The sequence below is a fragment of the Chiloscyllium plagiosum genome, unplaced genomic scaffold (genome assembly GCF_037043375.1).
Source record: "Chiloscyllium plagiosum isolate Xiang-an unplaced genomic scaffold, Cpla_swu_hap1 HiC_scaffold_14, whole genome shotgun sequence".
NCBI lineage: Eukaryota > Metazoa > Chordata > Chondrichthyes > Orectolobiformes > Hemiscylliidae > Chiloscyllium > Chiloscyllium plagiosum.
Window position 1 is genome coordinate 117,459,642 of NW_028270152.1, and position 23,542 is coordinate 117,483,183.

At 43.6% G+C, this 23,542-nt stretch overlaps 1 long non-coding RNA gene across 2 annotated transcripts in view; it reads right to left on the reverse strand.

The window, feature by feature from the left end:
• Positions 1 to 15,236: 15,236 nt before the first annotated feature.
• LOC148148167 (uncharacterized) overlaps positions 15,237 to 23,542 on the reverse strand; it is a 36,692-nt gene continuing 28,386 nt past the window's right edge. For both annotated transcript variants that reach the window (XR_015759327.1, XR_015759328.1), the window contains exon 5: positions 15,237 to 16,167. This is a non-coding gene — a long non-coding RNA (uncharacterized LOC148148167). The remainder of the gene's footprint in view (positions 16,168 to 23,542) is intronic.

Consider the following 23,542-nt stretch of genomic DNA (forward strand, 5'->3'; position numbering starts at 1 on the left):
TCTAGCATTCTACAATTCAAACTTCACTGTGATTGGTAAAGGAAAGAACAAACGGGTGTTAATTCTATTTTGAGTCCATAAAAAAGTGACAGGAATTTTAAATAATTTTGTCACATGAAATAGTTTACTCTTATTGTAATTAGAAATACAATGAAAGTGAGCATTTACGTGAAATATAATTAAATCAATTCAACTGTGTTTCCATGGTTAAAATAAAAATTGATATTCACAATCATTGTGACTTTGTACATTGCAATATCTTCACATTACATCATGTACTGAGTCATTAGTACACATTTATACCCCCTACTGAACTGAATAATAAGTAGATATTAGCAACACTTAGATTTTCGAAAATCTATCAGTTCACTTAGAAGAAGGAGAAATTTAATTTTGTTACATTACTGTGCAGTGTGCAGACATGAACAGGAATTATTGCAGTGAAAAGTAGTTATAGTTCTTTGAATTCATAAGGCTGAGATTACTGTGATTATTCAAATGAGCAAAAGTCAGTTTGCAAAGTGTGTTGGATGCAAAATGATTGGTTCCATTGTGTGATAGTTGACCTGAAAACAATAGCATTGTTGCAATGGATTAAATTCAAATATGGATTAAAATAATATATGTATCTGACGATACACGTTAGAAAGACAAACAAATTATTCTACAATTATTATAAGGATAATGAATTCCTAATAAATGTTGTATTCTGAACAAATAAATTGACTCAATATTTTAAAAACACTTTGCAGACAATACAGAAGTAATGTACTTCATTTAATTAGTTTACTTGTAGAAACATGTGTTTTTAATTTATGACATTTTATTCTGATCGATGTTCAAACATTTGTGTCTGAATTAAGAAGAAAATAAAAAGATAATGAACGTGAATATGAGAGTCACCACAAGATACAGTCCATGACATTTGATAGTAAAAGGAATTTGCATAATCCCATGACTATTTAATATTAATAAATAATTGACTCCTCAGGTACTGAAACAGTCCAAGTCCAAGTACAACACGATCTGGACAATATCCAGGCTTGGGCTTACAGGAGACAAGTAACATACATGGCACACAAATGCAGGCTTTCACGTATAAGACATAACCTAACCACCATCCCTTGACATTCGATGGTGTTACCATGACTGAACACCCACTATCAACATTATCCTGTGGATAATCATTGATCAGGAACTGAATTGGTCTCACCACATAAACACAGTGGCTACAAGAGTAATTTAGCTCCTGGCTCCTGAAATCCTGTCCAAACGCTACCAGGCACAAGTCAGGAGTGTGATGGAATACTTCCCACTTGCCTGGATGAGTGCAGCCCTAACAACACTCAAGAAACTTGATACCATCCGGAATAAAGCAGCCCGCTTGATTGGCACTGCTGCTACTGAGCATCAGTGGTGGTGAGGGTGGATGCCTGTGGATGTCCTAGCTTCAATCTCTGCCTCTTCTTATTAACAAAGATAAACCAATCTTACATTGCTCAACTTTCTCATCAAAACCGAGTACAGTATTCACCCCAGCCCTCTGTTATACCAACCAGCAGCACTTCCACCACCAATAGCAGTTCCTCTTAAAATATTTTGTCAGTAACTTGTAAATAACTGGTTACTACAATTACAGCTGAAAATGGGTTGCTAGAAAAGCGCAGCAGGTCAGGCAGTATCAAAGGAGCAGGAGAATCGACGTATCGGGCATGAGGGTCCTGAAGAAGCAGTGAACCAAATTTTGAAATAATATTGTGAATGGGTTCCTGTGGACCTGGAACGGCAGAATAAGCTAGTATTTACTGTCTGAGGAAAGCAGTAGACCTGGATCCAGTTACCTCAGGGATCCCATAATATTCCAGTATATCCCACCGATACATGGCTGATGGAGTTCGCCAATTTAATCTTGCCAACACCTCAATATCTCAGTTGGGGAGAAAGAACATATCCAGATATTACACAGAGTATTGGGTCAGGTCAGGCAGGCCGGGCTTAAAATTAACCCACAGAGCGTGGGAAGGTAGGGAGAGATGTACCTGAGACATCACATCAGGGAAATAAAATCAGGAAAGGAGGGGGACAATCCCAGTTGAACGAAAGACCGTGATTTCAAAACTATCACCCGCAAACCGTGAAGGGGATAAGGCAAACTTTAGGATTGTTTAATTATTGGAGGACTTTTGTGGAGAATTACCCAGAAATGGCAGAACCATCACGAGCCCTGACAGAAGCACGGACATTAGCCAGGGGTCAGGGAGTCAACATGTACACAGACAGTCAGCATGCCTTTGGTATAGTTCATGACCAAGTGATGGCCTGGGCTCGGTGAGGGTACATCACCTTGTCTAGGGGCCACATAGAGCATGAAGAACAGGTCAAAGACTTTGTGGAAGCAGCTAACTTTCCCAGTGAAGCAGCAATAATGAAGATTATAGCTCACAGGAAAGTAGAAACCTCACACCAACAGGGCAGTGAGTATGTGGGTAAGGCAGGTGAATAGACAATAGGTCCAGGAGTAGGCCCTTCTGCCCTTCGAGCCAGCACCACCATTCATTATGATCATGGCTGATCATCCTCAATTAGTATCCTGCTCCTGCCTTATCCCCATAACCCTTGATCCCACTATCCTTAATAGCTGTATCCAACTCTTTCTTGAAAGTATCCAGAGACCTGGCCACCACAGCCTTCTGGGGCAGTGCATTCCATACACCCACCAGTCTCGGGGTGAAGGAGTTCCTCCTCAACTCTGTTCTAAGTGGCTTACCCCTTATTTTTATACTGTGTCCTCTGGTTCAGGACTCACCCATCAGTGGAAACATGCTTCCTGTCTCCAGAGTGTCCAATCCTTTAATAATCTTATAAGTGAAATATTGACTGAAACAGTGCAGACATTTAAGGAGATGGCAATGGGCGTAGCTACAGAAGTGAGAGAGGAGGTTTAAAGATATTCCCAGAAACAGTCCCACAACGGGAGAAACAGGAATGGGAAAAGGGTGGGGCAGTAATAGGACACGACAGAGTCTGGGTGATCCAGCAGTGCCATTACACTGTATAAGACAAACATTATTAAAAACATATCATGGGAGGATAAAATGCAATATCAGATGGTCCACTACAATCCTTGCCTGGAACAGGGAGAAATACAGCAAGGTATTGTCGAAGGTGTGTAGTGTGTTCACAGTGTGAGCCAGCGAAAGCAATCAGGATAAAATGGAGGCAGCAGCAGGGACCCAGGGACCCATGGGAACAACTACAGATGGATTTTACACACAAACCCATCCCAATCCCAGGGATGGAAGTCCTACTGGGTTTTAATAAATAGGTTTACTCAATGGATGGAAGCATTCCCCTGCAGATTATGACCAAGGGACAAATGTTACAGGGAACATAGCCAAAGAGCTATGTGACCTGTTTGGTACTGAACAGAAATCCCATCCCCCATACCACCCCCTCTTGGACAGTAGAAGGAATGACACAGACACTGAAAGCTAGTCTGACTCAGGCTCTCTCAGAGACAGGACAGCGATGGGTTACTCCCCACCAGCCTAATGAAACTGAGGACAACCCCAGCAAAGGGGACGGGGCTGTCCCCCTTTGAATTAGTGACTGGATGGACTATGCAGATGCCACAGGGTATGGTAGTGGAAGGGCCGGAGATGAGTGGTATTGGGAGGACTGGAGATTTGCAATGACAAAGATAGGGTTAAACCATTTGTGAAAGAACTGGCAAAGCAGCTGCATGAGCTGAGAGAATCAGATACTGAAAGGGAACTCGGGAATATCCGAGCTGACATTCCAAACACTGGAGTTCAGGTCAGGGGGAAAATATTACCGGAACGTATGAAGTAAACACATCAAAATGCTGGACTTATCTGGGGGAGTCAGAGAGGGACCTCTCCCATCATTTATTAATAAGGAGCTCTGAATAAACGTTGGTCATGCTGGTCAACACAGAACTCAAAGCTCCTCTTTGATATTTGTCCCAGCAACAGTTGAGAAGGGGCATGTTGCTGGCTGGAGGTCTCTGGCTAGTGCTGTTCCACAAGGATCAGAACTGGGACATCAGTTGTTTGTAATGTATATAAATGAAAAGTTTGAAAATGTAAACAATTTAATTAGCAAGTTTGTAGATGGCACAAACTGTTGAAGTTGTGAATCGTGAAGAATGATGTCAAAGGATACAGCAAGAAAGAGATGAGTCAGAAAGTTTTGTGGAGAAATTGCAGATATATTTTAATTCAGACAAGTGTGAGGTGATGCATTTTGGAAGACACATAGCAAGAGGAATGTATACAATAAACGGAAGGGCCATGACCAGCACTGATATACAGAGGGGTCTTCAGTTGCAAGCTGAAAGATTCTGTCTTTAGCAAACAGAATAAAGGATAACCCTGAAAATGTCTATAGGTATGTGAAGAATAAAAGGATGATTAGGGTAGGAATAGGGTTAATAAAAGACAGAAGTGGGAAGTTGAGTGTGGACCCTGCAGAGATCGGAGAAGTGCTAAATGAACATTTCTCATCGGTGTTTACACAGGAAAAGGAGAGTATTGTAGAGGACAAAAATGTGGTACGAGATATTAGACTAGAAAGGATTGAGGTTAGTTACACACAGGTGTTATCATTTCCAGAAGGAGTGGAAGTCGACAAGTCCCCAGGCCGGATGGGGTTTATCCGTGGATTCTCTGGGAGGCTAGGGAGGAGATAGCAGAGCGTTTGGCTTTGATATTTGAGTCATCATTGTCTATGGGTTTAGTACCCGAGGACTGGAGGATTGCAAATCTGGTGCCCTTGTTCAAGAAGGGCAGCAGAGATGACCCAGGTAATTATAGACCAGTGAGCCTTACTTCCATTGTAAGAAAGATTTTGGAAAGGATTATAAGAGATAATAGTTATAATCATCTAACAAGCAACAATTTGATTTCAGATAGTCAACATGGTTTCGGCAAGGGCATGTCGTGTCTCCCAAACCTCATTGAGATTTTTGAGAAGGTGACCAAGCATTTAGATGAGACTAGGGCAGTTGACGTGGTATACATGGATTTCAGTAAAGCCTTTGATAAGGTTCCATATGGTAAGTTGATGGAGAAAATGCAGAGGCATGGAGTTTAGGGTGATTTAGCAATTTGGATTTGAAACTGGCTTTCTGAAAGAAGGCAGCGAGTGGTGGTTGATGGAAAATATTCAGTTTGGAGCCCAGTTACTTGTGGTGTTCCACAAGGATCTGTTTTGGGACCACTGCTGTTTGTCATTTTTTATAAATGACTTAGACGCAGACATAGGTGGATGGATTAGTAAATTTGCAGAAGACACTAAAGTCTGTGGAGTAGTAGCCAGTTTGGAAGAATGTTACAGGTTGCAGGGGGATTTAGATAAACTGCAGAATTGGGCTGAGAAGTACAAGTGGAGTTCAATGCAGCTAAATGTGAGGTGATGCACTTTGGGAAGAATAACAGGAAGGCAGAGTACTGGGTCAATGGAAATATTCTTGGTAGTATGGATGTGCAGAGGGTTCTTGGAGTCCATGTACATAGATCCCTGAAAGTTGCCACCCAGGTGGAGAGTGCTGTTAAGGCGGCATACGGCGTGTTAGGTTTCATTGGAAGAGGGATTAAGATCTGGAACCGCAATATCATGCTGCAACTATACAAAATGCTGGTGCGGCCACAGTTTTAATATTGTGTACAGTTCTGGTCGCCCCATTACAAAAAGGATGTGGAAGAATTGGAAAAGGTGCAGAGGAGATTTATCAGTATGGTGCCTGGTTTGGAGGGAAGGTCTTATGAGGAAAGGCTGAGAGACTTGGATCTGTTCTCATTGGAAAGAAGGCAGCTCAGGGGGGATTTGATAGAGACATACAAGATGATCAGACGATTAGATATGGTAGACAGTGAAAGTCTTTTTCTTAGGATGATGATGACAGCTTGTACGAGAGGGCACAACTACAAATTGAGGCGTGATAGATTTAAGACAGATGTCAGAGGCAAATTCTTTACACAGAGAGAGTGGTAAGTGTGTGGAATGCTGTACTAGCTAAGGTAGTCAACTCAACGACATTAGGGAGTTTTAAGCAATCCTTAGATAAGCTCACGGATGATTTTGGGATAGTGTAGGGGGACAAGTTGAGAAAATTCCACAGGTTGGCGCAACATTGAGGGCCGAAGGGCCTGTTCTGCACTGTATTGGTCTATGTTCTATGTTCTATAATCTGAATCTTTTTCCAAGGTAGAAATGACAAATTCTAGAGGCCATAGATTTCAGGGGACAGGGGGAAATTTAAAGAAAATGAAAACCGAGAGAACAGCAGATGCTGTAAATCAGAAACAAAAACAGAAGCTTCTGGAAATGCTCAACAAGTCTGGAAGCATCTGTAAAGAGAAATCAGAGTTCACGTTTCTGAGGAAGGACCCGAAACATTAACGGATTTTTATTTTCACAGATGCTGCAAGACCTGCTGAGCATTTCTAACAACATGTGAAAGTTTAAAGGGAGTTATGTCAGGCAAGTTTCTTATGCAAAAGGTGGTAGATGACTGGAATGTACTCTCCTGGGAGGTGGTAAAAGCAGAAACAATAACAATGCTTAAGAGGCATTTGGACAGGCGCATACGCTGGCAGGGGTTGGCAGAAATATGGATCATGTCCAGGCAGGTGGAATTAGTTTGGAATGGCATCATGGTCCGCACAGACCTGTTGGGCCAATGATTCCGGTGCTGCACTGTTCTGTTTTCCAGAGTGTAAAATGTGTGGAGCGAGAGATAATATTTTGAGTGGAATATGCCTCTTCTTGAGAACACACAGTAAGTTGATGCATTTTGAGAGAAGCAATGTAGAAAGGGAATATATATTTGAATGGCACAGACACAGAGAGCAGGACAGCAGGAATGGGGGACAATGTGGACCAATCATTAAAGGAGAGAAAACATAAAGTGTTTTTAGTAAAACAAATGGGATGCTGGGCTTCATTGATCGGGGGAATGATAACAAACTCACGGAAAAGATGCTTACCCTTGACAAAGCTCTAGTTAGGTCTCAGTCAATCATTGCATTCAATTCTGATCAACTGGTCAGATTCCTGGTCAGAACGAGGAAGTTAAAATACCATAGAGGGACCAGTTCCATACCTTTTGCTTCTCTTTCAGGACACAGTGGGGTCTCAAGGGTTAAACATTCTCTTGCCAAAGGCCTTGTTTCATCAACTGAAGGCCTGTACTCTTAGAATACAGGCAGAACACCTCAGAAGGGGGGAGGCTGACAGTATCACAAAATAGAACCTCTTGCAGCCGCACATGTGGATTGCCCGTAACCCCAGACAGAGGAATTTGCCCTTTCCAGACAAGACTGAGTGCCCTGGGCAAAACCCTGTTAAACTGCCTCCCGCTCCCATTGTCTTACCTCCCCTCCATATGAGCATAGGTAAGTGAATCCCCCATTTACGGAAGGAAGAACCCTTCTGCCTTAATCTCTTCCCATCACCACATAATCATGAACAATACGATAATCAGTTTCTGTAATCCATCACACGTTATCACAGGACATCGTCTTTCATCAAGCTTTGTAAGGTCATAATTACCTACTTTAAACTATATAATGACAATCGTCTATGTGACTGATATGCCTTTGTCTAATTCCTATTAAATATTCTGTTTCTGTGGGTAAGGCAGAGATTCGTGAAGAAGAGTCTCTACAAGTAGACACTTGGCTACTTTAGAGAGGCTTTGAAACTCTCGCCGGCTGTCCAATAATAAAGCTACTGCTGTTGTGCAGAAAACTTGCGTCGTCTGGATTGTGGAACAAAATAGGCATCAACAATGAAGGATATGAGTGATCTTCAGAGTGTGGAGTACAGACTTACTGGAGTGGTTCACTGATGAAGAAAATGCAGTCACGGGATTGATTTGAAGGAATTGCGATTTTCTTTGAAGTGAAGTGAAGATATATTTTTGATAGAGCTGTATAAGATTATAACACCTACATATAACAGACAAAATATCTGTATTTTGATAGGTGATGGCACAAGAGTTAAGGTCAGATGTAAGGTTTTGAGACAGCGGGAGATGAGCAAGTGTTTCTGCTGACTGTATTGGCTGGAAATATGCAGAACATGTTTCCTATTATGATGGTGCAAGTAGAGAAGATCAATGATTGATAAAAAACAATTAGATCAGTTCTGAGGGAAATAAACTTGCAGAGTTTGGGGTACGTAGGGGGAATGAGAATATTGGATTCTGCTACAGAGAGCCAGCTTGGATTTGATGGGCCTCTTTCTGTGCTATAATGCATTTTACTTGGACTTGCTTAACTTGCTCTGGTCACCGATTAAGTTTTCATTTAGGTAATTCTGCTCAGTGTTCCTACTCAGACCCAAACAAGCTGTCCCTCCAGGTGATAATGTTTACTGTTTTTTACTGGGTTCTTGGGGGTTGGAGGGGGTGGTGGTGGCGGGCTAATGGTGTGTGTAACAGTCTGCCAGCATTTATCTGAAATGGCAAAACACCAGTGCAGTCACACTAGGGACCGACTCTGGAAATGTGGGGAATGCCAGAAGGGAATTCTTTACCGATCCCACCTGGAAACTGGCCAAACCAGTCAGACTGGGGAGAAGCTGTTCACCTGCTCTGTGTGTGTGTGGGGGGGCGGGCGGGGGGGGGGGGGGGGGGGAGGGGGGTGTGGGGAGGGGGAGAGATTCACTCAGGCATCCATCCTGCTGAGATACCAGTCAATTTACTGATAGCCACAGTTCAAGGATTTTTTTTCTCTTTTTCACGCCAAGTGAAAAAGAGAAAAATGGTTTTGGCAGCTCATGAACAATGGTTTTGGCAGCTCATGAAGTTGTGCACATCGAGATCTTGGCTTTGGAAATGTTCACAACATCGTTGAACATGCACAGATTCACACTGGGTACAGACTTTTATTTTCCTTTAATCATTCACAGGATGAGGGTGTCGCTGGCCCAGCAGCATTTACTGCCCATCCCTAATTGCCCAGAGGGCAGGTAAGAGTCAACCACAATGTTGTGGGTCTGAAGTCACAATGTAGGCCAGACCAGGTAAGGATGGCAGCTTCCTTCCTGAAAGGGCATTAGTGAACCAGATGGGTTTTTCTGACAATCGATTAATGGTCATCATTAGACTCTAAATTCACAAGTTTTTTTATGGAATTCAAATTCCCCCATCTTCTGCAGCAGGCTTTGAACTCAGGTTTCCATAACACTATCTGGGGTTTTAGATTAACTGCCTCGCGACAATACCACTCGGCCAATACTTCCCTACATCGCTGTCCATCTGCACAGAGTGAACAGTGATTTTCTGGTTCATCAGAACAGAGTAATCACACATACGTTTGCTCAATAATTGCAGGAGTTGGATGTTGATTGGCTATTGACATCCATCTCCGAACAATGTATTCTGGGGTTTGTTTCTAGTGATGATTGGAAGCACCATCAGTCTTGTTATCTTTTGGGGATAAAAACAATTTCAGTTAGCTTTCTGTTAAATGCATGGCAATCAATTCTTTCTCACAACTCACAGGCAGATTAGTTTCTTTTGAAGGGCTGTCCAACTCCCCAACCTCCTCCATCCTCACCCCCAACTGTACAATAATCTCATAGAGTCTCTTTATGACTATGAATGAGAAAATCTGATCAGCTGCTTCTTTCCCTACTCCTATGTCAAGTTGGATCTTAAACTCCGCCCGCTTACTGCAGTTGTGATCCTGCATCATTGTAGAGTGTTGCTCGTATTTCATGTCTTGGCCTATCAGTATTCATGATACTGCATGTAGTATATGGGGCCAACAGTGTAAGAGTTTAGCTCTTTCCTTCCAACAACAGCAGTAGAATTGTACTCCAACAAAACTTACAGAATCACAGCCAAGCATATCCCCCAACTTACCTCTTACCATCAAACCAGAGTATCAATCCTCTTTCAACTGAGAGAATTCAGGAGGGCATGTCAGTCACAGCAGCATGAATACCTAAAAATGAGGTGTTGACCTGATGAAGTTCCCGAAGAGGACTACTTGTGTGCCTAACAGCATAAGCAGCAAGTGATAGACAGAGTGAAGCAATCCGGGAAACAACAGAACAGATCCAAGATCTGCAGTCCAACCAAATCCAGTTGTGAATGAAGTCAGAGCACAGCTGGAGTTCTGAGGACAGTTCTCTTCTAGATATTACCCAACAAGAATGTCAGACTGGATTAATTATCATAAAACTCAAGTCCGTTTGATATTCATATATTTACAATCAGTGTTCAATTCACCAAATGTAGAGGAAAGGTAAAGATAATCTTCAAGTGATTGTAACAGTGGAGACATCTGAATACTTGATCAGCAAATTAAAGCCTGTTGTGTTTAGATAGTAATAATTTGAAAGAGATGTTTAAAACGTATGGTGACTTGAGTACAATGGAAGAAGTTGATTGGTGGGTAGCTGATAATGTTGTTTTAATCTGAAGTTAATTTAGGATTAGTTAACAAATAAGCACATGTTAGGGAATCCCAGCACTATGGAGTGCACATCCAGTTCCATGTGGGAAAGTCAGGGCAGTTCTTGTGTGAGCAACAACCACAAGAACACGGAGGTGACACGGGAAATGACAGGAACACTCATTTGACTGCGGTTAAAATACTGCACACATTTCTGATCCCCACATTCCAGGGTTGATGTAATCACACCAGAGAGGGTACAGAGGAGATTGATCAGAGTGTTTCTACAATTGGAAAATTTCTGCTCTGAGAAAGGTTGGATAGGCTGGGGACGATTTCCGAGGAGGATGAGCTGAGATTTAATTGAAGTGATAAAATGCTGAGGAATCCAGATCGAGTGGATAGGGAGGAGCTATTCATTAACTGAGAGGTCAGAAACTGCAGATTTTATATTGAAACTCATTCCCAGAAAGAACGGGAGGGGAGAATTCATTTCACTCGGAGATGGTGGGGAGCAGGAACTCATTGATGGGGTGGCAGAGGCAGTAACCAGCATCACATTAGAATAAAAGGACATGGATGTAACTGAGATGCTTGAACATGCAGGGCTGCGGACTAAAGTCTGCAGAATGGGTCATTGTGATTTATTTAACAATTCTCCAGAATATTAAACTCAAGTCCAATTTGAGAATTTATGAACATCTTCCGACCTGAATTTCAAATGTCAGAATACATTTATCAGAAAGTTACAGCACAGATCGAGGCCACTTGGCCTATCCTGCATGTGTTGGCTGTAATAGAATGACCCAGGCTTTACAGCGTTCTGTACTCACCAATGAGAGCAACAATTTCAGACTGCGCATTCTGCCCTCTATGTTGTTATAATCTGTTTTTTCCAATGTATTTCTTTGACAGCTGCTCACCTTGTTTCCTGGTTTCTTTCCCAGTCCTAACTCCATTCCCCATGGCCTTGAAGGACTACCATTTCTGGAATTTAAATCTCTCCTGCCTTCCCCCATGTGACAGACTGTCTTTTTGTCCTTGTCTCACCCCCACCTTTCTCACAACTTGTGATATTTCTGATGGTTCCCAGACCTCTGTGACTTCACTGCGCCCCCTGGGTCAGTGGCACGAGTTTTGAATTCTCTTCCTCATGAGATAATCGGAAATCTTTCTGGCTGCAGTTTCCCCCAGATTTTATTTTGAAAAAAAAAGAGGATTTGCGTCAGAGTCAAGTATTTGTGAGCCTTCATCCACAATCCTGAGCACTTAGACATAATATATGACCCTCCCACAGATGTGCAGGTTTGATGGATTGGCCGTGCTAACATGGCCTGTAGTGTATAGGTTAGGTGGGTTGGGTTAGCCATGCTAAATGTGGGGTTATGGAGGTAGGGTGGGACAGCAGGTCATTGCAGACTCGATGGACCGAATAGTCTCTTTGTGCGCCTAAAGGATGCTGTGATTCTAACTAGTTGTGATTGTTGTCACATTTTCCTAAGTCCAGGTTCATTCAGCTCAGATACATATGCTGCCTTTTGTGTTTCTGTGGGTGCTCACTCAATCCTTTCCTTCTGTTTTACATCAATTTCACACTGTATGTAAGGGTGGGAATGAATCTGTAAATACTCCAACCGAAACCCGTCAAAATCAGGAACTGTTTCTGCTACTAGCATCACTCACAACAGGAAAATAAAGGTTCCGTCACAAATCTGACAGAAACACAAAAGTTATAATCACCAGGAAAGGCTTAACAGCTTAAAACTCTTTTCTTAAGAAAGGAGGAGGCTGAGAGACAACCTGGTACAAGTAAGAAGCTTTGTGTCTGTGTTTTCAGAGATTTGAGGTTGAAATCATTGGGTTGGAAGCATGTTTCATTGCCCAGGTCATCAAAGGTGCTATCTAAATGTGCATCTTTCTTTCTGCTTATCTGTCTGAGTCAACAATCAGATGGATATGTTATTGTCTGAGTGTTTTCCCAAATCCCTGATTGAATTTGCCTCCCCCCCACAATCTCAGGTGCCAGCTGCCTCTAGCCCACCCACATGGGCATGTTGAAGAGCATGTCAGGAGAATGGATTGAAACCGAGAGTTCAATGCCAGAATGAAGTAGGAAGAAGGAAATAAACGGGATTTTTGGATCCCAGGGGATACAGACTGCAGGATTAGTCCTTGTGGGCATTCCTGCAGTAACATGAGACAGCATTCCATGATGAGAGTTAAATCCGGGTGGCAGTAGAGGGAACCACTGAACATGCGCAGGTTTAGTTCAAACACAGGAGGTTTGTTCAGTCAGTAACAGTGTGTTAGACATGGAAGTGAAGTGACCATTGAGGGGAAATGTTACCACAAGCTGCAGATCGATAACTTTCATTGGAACAGGAGGAAGCCATTCAGCCTTTCAATCCTGCTCTGCCATTCAATAGATCATGGCTGATTTATGGCCTAAGTTGCAATGTTCAAAACTCTCCAAACTCATCAATAAACTCCTCTGCAACAGACAAGATCAATATTCAAAAACGAAACATCTGCAAATGCTGGGAAATCAGGAATAAAAATAGACATTGCTGGAAAAAAATCAGCAGATCTGGCAGCATTTGTCGAGAGTGAAGCTTTGGATCCTGTGACTGATCAGGTGACCACCTGCAGCTGGCCATTCTGTCTTTTCTGTAACACTCTCTGGAACAGGTTCTGGTGGGAGGGGAATGAGACTGTCAATAACAACTGAGAAAATAGGAGGACGTGCTCAATCAGAATAAAACACATTTTGGTCTTCCACTTTTAATTCAACTGCAAAAATTATTCATGATCATTTCAGAAATAAGATAATAGGCCAGAAATCAACTCTTCGTGTCATTGGGTCTCAGAAACCGTTAGTTCTGACCTGATCCAGCCGACATGTGAATCTAGACATTGAATAATATGATTGATAACCATCTCTTGGGCAGTTAGAATGGATGACAAATGTTGCCCCAGTAAGTGATGCCGTGATCCCATGAACAAACAAAACAAATCCAATCGCTGTGGTTACTTGTGAACTGGCTGGTGTTATTGGAAGAGAATGAATAGGAAGGTTTATGGGGTAAAGGGAGAAGAATGGCTTACAGTGAGGTGATCCTTTGGAGAGATGATGAGCCAATCAGCCTCCTTTTGCGCAGTAACAATTCTGTGAATATTTCATTCTAAGCCATCTAAGGAAATTTCAGGGCAGGGTTTGTAAAGAGGTCAGATTGTATGAGTGTCTTGGTGAACACAAGTGAGACACAGGTACAGAGAGGTTTTGGGATGGATTAAATTATATTTTATACATTTGCATAGTCATCAACTTTACAGCAGTTAAAACTGGGAGTGTAATTAGAGCAGCAAATAAATCTTAAACATTTATGCAGCTAAAGGGGATGCTGGGTGAAGATACCGTAGTTAGTGCTTATTTTATTCCAGGCACACCAGCCTAGGAGCACATCCTTCCTGTATCTATCCTCTCGAGCTCTTGAAGATTTTTGATCCTTTGAAGGGTTTAATTTTAGAAACTCCAGAGAAGACAGCTTCAAGCTCCTCAATCTCTCCTGCCAGGGCAATGCTGCCGTTAGAATTCAATTCACTGGTGCAGGTTACTGGCTGCTTCATGGACTGGAACTGGCAATTGAGAATGAAAGGTTACTGTATAAAATACCTTCAATGGTATTGGCAGACGGAAGTGGTTTTAGGAAAATGACCTTGACTTACGGGCATTGAGTGTCAGAGCACTTCCTGTTGTGGGGCATCCTGTTTAGATACAATCTATTGCTAACTATTAGAACTGACTTACACTGGCTCCGTCAAAGTGGTCAGAGCATTATGGCTATCATTGAAGCTAGTAACAAACATCCCATGGGTTAAAAATCGTAAATGATAGAGTAGGTACGAGGTCTGATGACACTGTTGGAGTATTGATTTTGTTGTTAATCACATTAACTCGGCTGGAGTTGACTGAATTTATATTGTCTCTTTCTGAATCTCAGGATATCTCTCTGGGCAATAAGTCTCCACAAACAGCAATGTGATAGTGAGCAGGGATCATCTGTTTTGATTTAAATTGGGATTATAGCACTGCTGCTTCACAGCACCAGGTACTAGGTTGGAGTCCAGCCTTGGTCAACAGCCTGTGTGGTGTTTGCACATTCCCCTATGATTGTGTGGGCCCCCTCCAGGTGCTCTGGTTTCCTCCCACAATTCAAAGATTTGTGGGTTAGGTGGATCAGTTGTGCGAATTTGTCCACAGTGTCCAGAATTGTGCAGACTCGGTGGATCAGCCATGGGAAATGCAGTGTTACAAGGATGGAGTGCTCCAGGTGGGATGCTCTTTAGATGGTTGGTGGGGTTTGATGGGCCAATTCTCTCATGCCACACTGTTGGGATTCTATTCTATGATTGAGGATAAAGGCTATTCTATGATTAAGGATAAAGCAGGGTGTCCTTGGAGAAGGAGCATGTGGTATGTATCAATGCTCTCGATGCCTTTAGGTAGAGTTGGGCATCGCAGGGGATACAGTGCTTTATCTCCATTGCTGACCCCTCACCCCTAACCCTACTTTGATTTGGTCCATTCCCACTCTGTCATTTGTAATGGTTTGCTTTGCCGTAATGGGCTTTGTTTGTAAATATTCAATTGGTTACACGGGTGGATTACTGCTGGTAATTATATAATAACAAAACCCAAAATGGTGTAATGATGAACGTGGGAATGTTGCCCAGCTGTGTGAGATAACACTTCTGGGTAGGAGAAATGGGGGGAAAAAGAACACTTCACAGCTCACAGAAGGAGAACTCAAAAGCAGTTCAATCAAACCAAAGGTTCAGATAGGGAGGGAATACTTCCCTGGAGTTTAAGTAACTGGAAAGTGATGGTGTCCGGGAATAGACAGGATTTTGTTTTACAGTGCGTTTGAAATTTTTAAAAACTGTCATATTCAGATAGTTTCATTTCTTTTCTTTTAGTTTTATTTATTGTGGAATAAATAGCTACAATATTTTAAAACCAAATTCATAAACCTTGTGTTAAAGACAAATGTTAAATAAAATCCATCAAACCATCCCTCACTGAAAACTGATGTGGAGGTGCAATCTCCTGGAGAATCCCTGCCCTGCCGACTTCTTTCTACCCGGGCTCCATAGCTATTTACCTACCTGGGAGATGGCAGCAGTAGGCCATTCGGCCTTTCAATCCTGCTCCACCATTCAAAGGGAAACAGCTAGCCATGAAGCTCAATGTCCTGATCCTGTTGTGTTCCAATCCCCTTTCATGAATTTACCTCAAAGAACTATATCTAAGACCTTCTTTGGCTTCACTGCATTTTGTTCCAGTGGCGTTGTTTTGTTACTGTGTTGGTGTAGGCAGGGGTAATGTGATGGTGCTGCCTCCTGGAGGATGCACTCAGCGTCCCTCTTCATCCTGCAGTCACATCAATTGGGTTTCAGCAACTAGAGATAGAAACCATTTCCAGGATATGGGCATCACTGGCTCAGCCGGCATTTATTCCCCATCTCTAGTTACCCTTCAGAAGATGGTAGTGAGCTGCTGTCTTGTACCATTCACAGTCCATTTGGCACAGAGAGACCGACAATGCTGGGAGGGAGAGTGTTGCAGGATTTTGGCCGAGTGATTCTCCATCTTTGGTTCTTCAAATTCTGGTTAACTTAATCACGATCGGCACATGATGTTGAGATTTCAGTCTGCAAATCTTCACTATCTAACACCCTGTATAAAGGAATATGTACAGATTAGAAATTCAGAACAGACAATTCTCGTTTCTCTGGAATATCTTTTTCCCCTTTCTTCCCCCAAAGCTGTAAGCCTCCAGCCCACTTACTCTCTCCCACCATTCTGACTCTACTACCCCCTAAGATACACCCTCCCCATTCTCATGGAATTGTTGATAAACAGGTCTATGCCACCACTTCCCGTCCCTGGTTGGACTCTTCACCCTTTCTGGGTTCACTTCCTTTCCCTCAGTTGCTGCTAGTCAATAATGTAACAGCAGAATGAATCAAAAGGAAACAGAAGGAGGTGGCAGATCCTGGACAGAACAGGAACCTGCAGTCTGGGAAAATGGGTGACATCCTTTGTTTATCATTGGTTGATTCCAGTGTTATGACAAGTTGGGAATGTAATTTGGTCCCATGTAGGTGTGGTGACACTTTGATCCTCCAACAGATCAATACTACAAGCAAATACGTTCCTCCTCCAGACAATCACAGTGTGAAATACTTTCCAATAGTTACCCCAAAGCACATGTTCCAAAACTCACCAACATTCTGTACCTGTGCAGTGCCAGGTTTCCCCACAGACGTGTGGTCCCTGCCTCGGAATTTGGGAGTTGCAGTCCTCATGCAGGCACTGGAGCCCTGTCTCTGGAACATGAATGAAAAGTGTGGGATGGAGGATGTTGTGTATCGGATCCCCATTCAGACATACGGGACATGTGGGCTGTCACTGGGATTTACTGAGACATCTGCTTAGACAACCTGATTTCTGACGTAAGGAACATAGATTCAGCCAATTGGGGGATAGGGAGGTTATTAAGGCGCAGTAGGATTTAAGAAGCGATGGCTCAGTGGCTAGCACTGCTGCCTCACAGCGTCAGGGACCTTAGGCGACTGTGTGGAGTTTACACATTCTCCCCATGTTTGCATGGTTTCGTGCAGTTCTCCAGTTTCCTCACACAGTCCAAAGATGCGCAGGTTAGGTGGATTTCCCATGCTAAATCGCTAACAGTGTCCATGCACGTGCCGGTTAGAGAATTAGCCATGGGAAATGCAATGTTACAGGGAACGAGTGGGTCTGAATGGGATGATCATCATAGGGTTGGTGTGGACTCGATGGATGAATACTCTGTTTCTGCACTATAGAGACTCTGTTCCTGCACTATAGAGACTCTATTCTATTCTCATGAGGAAGAATGTACTTATCTCGATGTGTTGCGAATCTGTGGAATTCCCTATTCAAAATGCGGTGGATGCCAGGACAATGAGCCAATTTAATGAAGAGATACAGATGTTGAATTTGCAATGAGATGAAGGGTGAGAGAGAGCAGGTGGGAAAATCCAGCTGAGACCGATGTGAGCTCAATCATCACCGTATTAAATGGTGGGGCTGGTTCTCCTGTGCCCAGTGCTTATCTTCTTACGGTAATAACTGGAAAGCTGAATCCAAAAATCACCACCTTCACCAAAGGAGATTTTCGGAAAATGACAGATAGTCAGGTGGATTAGCATTCCAAGCTTAGATAGTGTGGAAATGTGTAGGAGATAATGATTTTGCCATTTTAAACTGAGGGGAGACTGTGATTTATGGTTTTAGATTGTGTCGTACATTGGCACGCTGTTGTGAATATATATCCTGTACTTTATTACAAAGCCAAGGTCACTGACAATTAAAACCAAAACACCCAGGAAACATCGCCTCCCCTCGTAATCTGATAAAAGACTTCTGATAATTCTGATTGAACTTAGAACACAGATGGAAAGCTGGAAGATTAGATCCGCTCCCAAGATCCTGTGCTTAAACAAAAGGAGACTACAATAGGATGAGGCAGGAGTTGGCTAATGTAGACTGGAAACAAAGACTTTCCGGTGGGAAAGTTGACGGACTGTGCGGGAATATCAAAGCAATTTTTTGAAGTGCTCAGCAAAAGAATATATCAGGGAAAAGGAAGGACTGTAGGAAAAGGAATAATCTGCCATGGGTGGCTCAGAAAATAAGAGAAGCTTCAGCAAAATCGCCGTTTCGGGCAAAAGCCCTTCATGATTCCTGATGAAGGGCTTTTGCCCGAAACGTCGATTTTGCTGAAGCTCCTCGATGCTGCCTGAATTGCTGTGCTCTTCCAGCACCATTGATCCAGAATCTGGTTTCCAGCATCTGCAGTCATTGCTTTTACCCACGAAATAAGAGAGTCTATCAAACTGAAATAAAATGCATACAAATTGCCAAAGACCAAGGAGATTAGAAAAACTTTAAAGATCAACAGAAAGCTAGATGGGATTGGCGGAGAAAAGTGATTAATACCTATCCCCAGGGCCAGAATAGTAGTTTACACTGCTAGAGGGGAACCTATTGTGTGGGGAACATATGGTCTCTGCAATTGTTGAAGCACTTCCCTGTTACCATAGAGATAATCCTGATCAAGTTACAAATCACAGCACACCCCAAAAAGCTTGTTCTTCCAAATAAACCTGTTGGACTATAACCTGGTGTTGTGTGATTTATAAGTTTGTTCACCGCACCCCAATACCGGCTCCTCCACATGAGAATCCTGATAGATACCCCCTGAAACTGAAGCACCTGTCAGATACTTGAGGGAGCCACGGGAGCGTGGGGGAAGTGCGTGTGGTTTAACCACAAAGTGCTGAGCTGAACTCGACTTTCTAACTGCCGTTGCCATGGAGATAATACTGAGAGACAGTCTCTATTCAAAGTCCCAAACCACAAAGGTACAAGAATGGGAGCGGCATATCGGACAGGCGGGGAGTTACCTGATGCTGCCTGGAGGTGTTCTGCATGTACACTATCCAGGTAACTGCCATGTCTCATCAATAAAGACTCAAAGAAGACCTCTCAGAGTTCTGTGCCCAGTTATTCCTATCCAGCAGGGTTCAGGAATATGGGTACACAGCAGTCAGTCTTCACAGTGGAGGATACGAAGAACATGCCAGTAATTGATAAGGAGACTGAGGAAGGTGAGGACCTAGATAATAACCATTATCGTGAAAGAGTTAGTGCTGGGCAAGCTAATGGAGCTAAAGGTACACAAGTCTCATTGCCCTCATGGAATACATCCCAGGATACCAACAGAGTTAATGGGAGAAATAGCAGATGCACTTAGAGTCATAGAAGCCGACAGCAGAGACAGGCCCTTTGGTACAAACTGGCCCATGCCGACCTGAATGTTCATTCACACTAACCCCATTTCCCTGCACTTGGCCCATTTGCTTCTGACCCTTTCCAATCCATGTATTTGTCCAAATGTCTTTTACCTGTTGTGAGTGTTCCTGCCTCAACCACTTGCACTGGCAGCTCATTTCATATACATATCACTCTCTGTGTAAAACAGTTGCCCCTCAGCTTCCCTTTTATTCTTTCTCCTCTAACCTTGAACTGATCCAATCAATCCGTCCAATCCTTGAGTTCCTGGGAAAAAGACTGAGTGCATTCACCTTTTCCATGCCTCTCATAGTCTTATACACTTCTTGAAAAGAGCCCCCTCAGTTTCCCCTGCTCTAAACATAAATCCTCACTTGTCCAACCTCTCCCTATAACTCAGACCCCTGAGCCCTGGCAACATCCTTGTAAATTGTTCTGCACCTTTTACAGTTTAATAACTGAAACCAACATTACATTCATCATATTTCAAGTATTTCCCCACGGCGCTGGAACCGACGTGACAATGCCAATGGATTATAATCCATGATCGAGAATGAACTCCTTTACAACAATCCCGTTTTCATAGTGCTTCCCATGGTGCAGGTATCCTTGTGTCTTTCTGGTTGTATGGTTAATTAAAGACTTCTCCTTCTACAAAGCAAAGTTGTGGCTTAATTGTTCCTGGGAAATGTGCCATGATTTTCCAGACTTTCAAAAACAAATGAAACCTCTCTCCACACTCACCATGCTGACATGGACTTGGCTGTGTCTCAGTACTTTTGCAGTCACACTGAGATTTGGAATATTCGCCCACGGACAGAGTGCACACCTTTCCTTCCAGATGAAAAGGCCAATGATATGCAGATCGGCACGGATCAAGTAACTATCACATCTGAACATGAAGGTCAATTTGTATTTCTCATCCGCAAATCCACCCTTTCAGTACCTTACAACAGAGCACCCAAGTTACCACTGTTAATACAGGATGGACATTCATAAGACAATTGTAGATTAAACTGTCGTTTCCTTGTTCCCCCAAAGCTTTAAACCTCAGTCTCACAATTTCTCTCTTCTGTGAACTGAAATCCAAACCAATCCCCCACTCCTTTCCTCCACACCCAGTTCTCACACACTCTCTCTTCGAATTCAGTTTCCTAGCTCCTGATGAGAACCATCCTGCATACACTGTTTCCTGCACACTCTGGCCAAGACCCACCTTACTAAAATGAGCCAAATTAGAATTCTAATTGCAGACCCATCCTTGTCCCTTTCCATAACAACCCTGAATCTTCACAAAAGAGTTCTGATAACTTTCTGCAAAACGCTGCACCACTGATAGTCTGATCACATGTCAGGGTAGCAAGAAAAGGGCCATTCCTCTGGGTCCTGCTCCAAGAGGGATGAAGCTGCTAATGATAGATTAATCCCTCACACCCACAGCCTCCTTCCCAGGCACTGACCTATACTGCGCATACTCCCACAGTTGCCAGCACTGCACCCATGCATTGGTCTCCCCTCCTACAGCACGTGCTCCCGATCATACAGGAGTCCGGGTGATTGACAGCAGCTGCTGCCCAATATATCAGAATCCCTACAGTATGGAAACAGGTCCTTCGGCCAAACAAGTCCAGACCGACCCATTTCCCCTAACTAATGTAACTAATACTATGGGCAATTTAGAATGGCCAATTCACCTGACTTGGGCATCTTTGGATTGTGGGAGGAAACCGGAGCACCCGGAGGAAACCCGCTCAGACACGGTGAGAATGCGCAAACTCCACACAGACAGTCGCCGTGGCCGGAATCGAACCTGGGTACCTGGTGCTGTGAGGCAGCAGTGCTAACCACTGAGCCGTCTCTATCGACGGGAAGGGGCGGGGCTGGAGGACTGGGTCAATGGGATTGTTAACAATGAATGAATGCGGAGGACACTGAGGGATGGACAGGTCAGTGAGGGACAGGATCAGTGCAGCAGCAGGAGGGGATACTGGACAAACTAAGTAATGGGAGAGTCTGACAGGACAGAAACTACAGGAAGGTTCTGTTTGGAGGCTCAGGCAAGGACAGCTGGGAGACAGTATGGCCTGGTGGCTTGGGCAGGTTTACTAATCAGCCTCTTCAAAGATGCTGTTACTCAACTCTGAGCCTGATCCTCCTAGTCCAGAGGTAAGGACACTTACATTATTTCCAGGTGGGCAAGCGATACAGGCACTGCCTTTCAAAAGGAACTCACCTGTATTGGTGACATTAACAAGACTCAATACAGACTCACTGACAAAATGCTGGTGTACTTGAACTTCATCCAGAATATTAACACCTATAACTGGGCAACGCAGACCCCAATGTACAGAGTTAAATCCTGGATACTAATAACAGCTTTGTGCATGGGAAATCATATCTCATGAATTTGACTCAGTTTTGTTGAAGAAGTAACAAAGAGGATTGCTGAGGTCAGAGCATGGATATGGTCTACATAGACTTAAGTAACGTGTTTGACAAGGTTCCTCATGGGAGACTGGTCAGCAAGGTTAGATCGCATGGAGTACAGAACTGGCCCGAAGGTAGAAGGCAGAGGGTGCTTTTCAGGCTGGAGGCTTGTGACTAGTGGAGTGTCACAAGGATCGGTGCTGGATCCACTACTTTTCGCCATTTATATCCATGATTTGGATGTGAACATAAGAGGTATTGTAAGTACGTTTGCAGGTGACACCAAAATGGGAGGTGTAGTAGACAGTGAAAAGATTACCTCAGAGTACAAGGGGATCTGGATCAGATGGGTGAATAGACTCAGGAGTTCAGTTTAGAAAAATGCGAGCTGCTGCATTTTGGAAAAGCAAACTTTAGCAGGATTTATACAGTTAATAGCAAGTTCCTGGGGAGTGCTGCTAAATAAAGAGTCCTTGGAGTGCAGGTTCATAGTTCCTTGACAGTAGAGTAAGCAAGTAATTAGGATGGTGAAGGCAACAGTTGGTCTGCTTGTCTTTACTGGTCAGAGCATGGAGTATAGGGGTTGGAAGGTCATATTGCGGCTGTACAGGACATTACAAAAGTTGCTGAATCAATATTCCATATCATTCTGTTCTCCTTCCTATCAGATGGATGTTCTTAACCTTTAAAGAGATCAGAAAAGAATGATAGCATGTTGCCAGGGTTGGATAGGCTGTTTTCCCTGGAGCGTGAGAGGCTGAATGGTGACCTGAAAGAGATTTTTAAAATCAGGCTGGGCATGGATACGGTAAATAGACAAGATATTTGCCCTGCAGTGGGGGAGTACGGAACTAGGGGACTGGGAGGGAGGGTAGGCAGACAGGGGGTGTATGGATCGAGAGGGGTGAGACAGAAATGGCTGGGGAAAGAGGGGGGTGACAGAGAGGGCGGCACAGAGACGGGTGGGGACAGAAAGTGGGATTAGAGAGGAGGGGAACAGACAGGGGGAACGGGGGGAGGATGACAGAAAGGGGGAACACGCCGACGGGGGTGGGGTGGTAGAACAGGCCGACAGAGGGGAGGGACGGACAGAGTGGGGGGAGACGGAGGGGGGGGGGGGGAGCAGACAGAGCGGGAGAGACGGGGGGAGCAGAGGGGGAAGATGGAGAGTTATTTTATAGATCTAAAACTCAACCCTGTTCCTGTTTTCTCCTCCTCACCTTAATTCCCTCTGGAGGGCTCAGAACAACTGTATAGTTCTTGGAAAGTAGAGTTTCAGGGAGATCAGGTGCTGAAAGTGGCATTTGGGACACGAACATTGAATGGAATGTGTTGATTCGATTCGATTCCACTCTCTGTGTGGTGTTTGCACATTCTCCCTGTGTGTCTGCGTGGGCTTCCTCTGGGTGCTCTTAATTTCCGCCCACAAATCCAAAGACATGCAGGTTAGCTGGATTAGCTTTGGGTAATGGTAGGTTACAGAGTTAGGGTGGAATGCTGTTCCGATGGTTGGTATGGTCTCATGGGCCGAAAGGCCTGCTTCCACACTGTAGGGATTCTATCACTGAGTATAGGGATTAGGAGGTCATGTTGTGGCTGAGTAGGGCATTGGTGAGGCCAGTTTTAGAATACTGCATTCAATTGTGGTCTCCCTGATTTCAGAAAGATGTTACCAGAATAGGACTCAACCTCCTAATGACAAGTTCGTGGGAAGTGTTGACAGACAAACAGACCATGCAGTGTGGGTGGATAGTTCCTTGAAAGTGGGGTTGAAGGTAGACAGGTC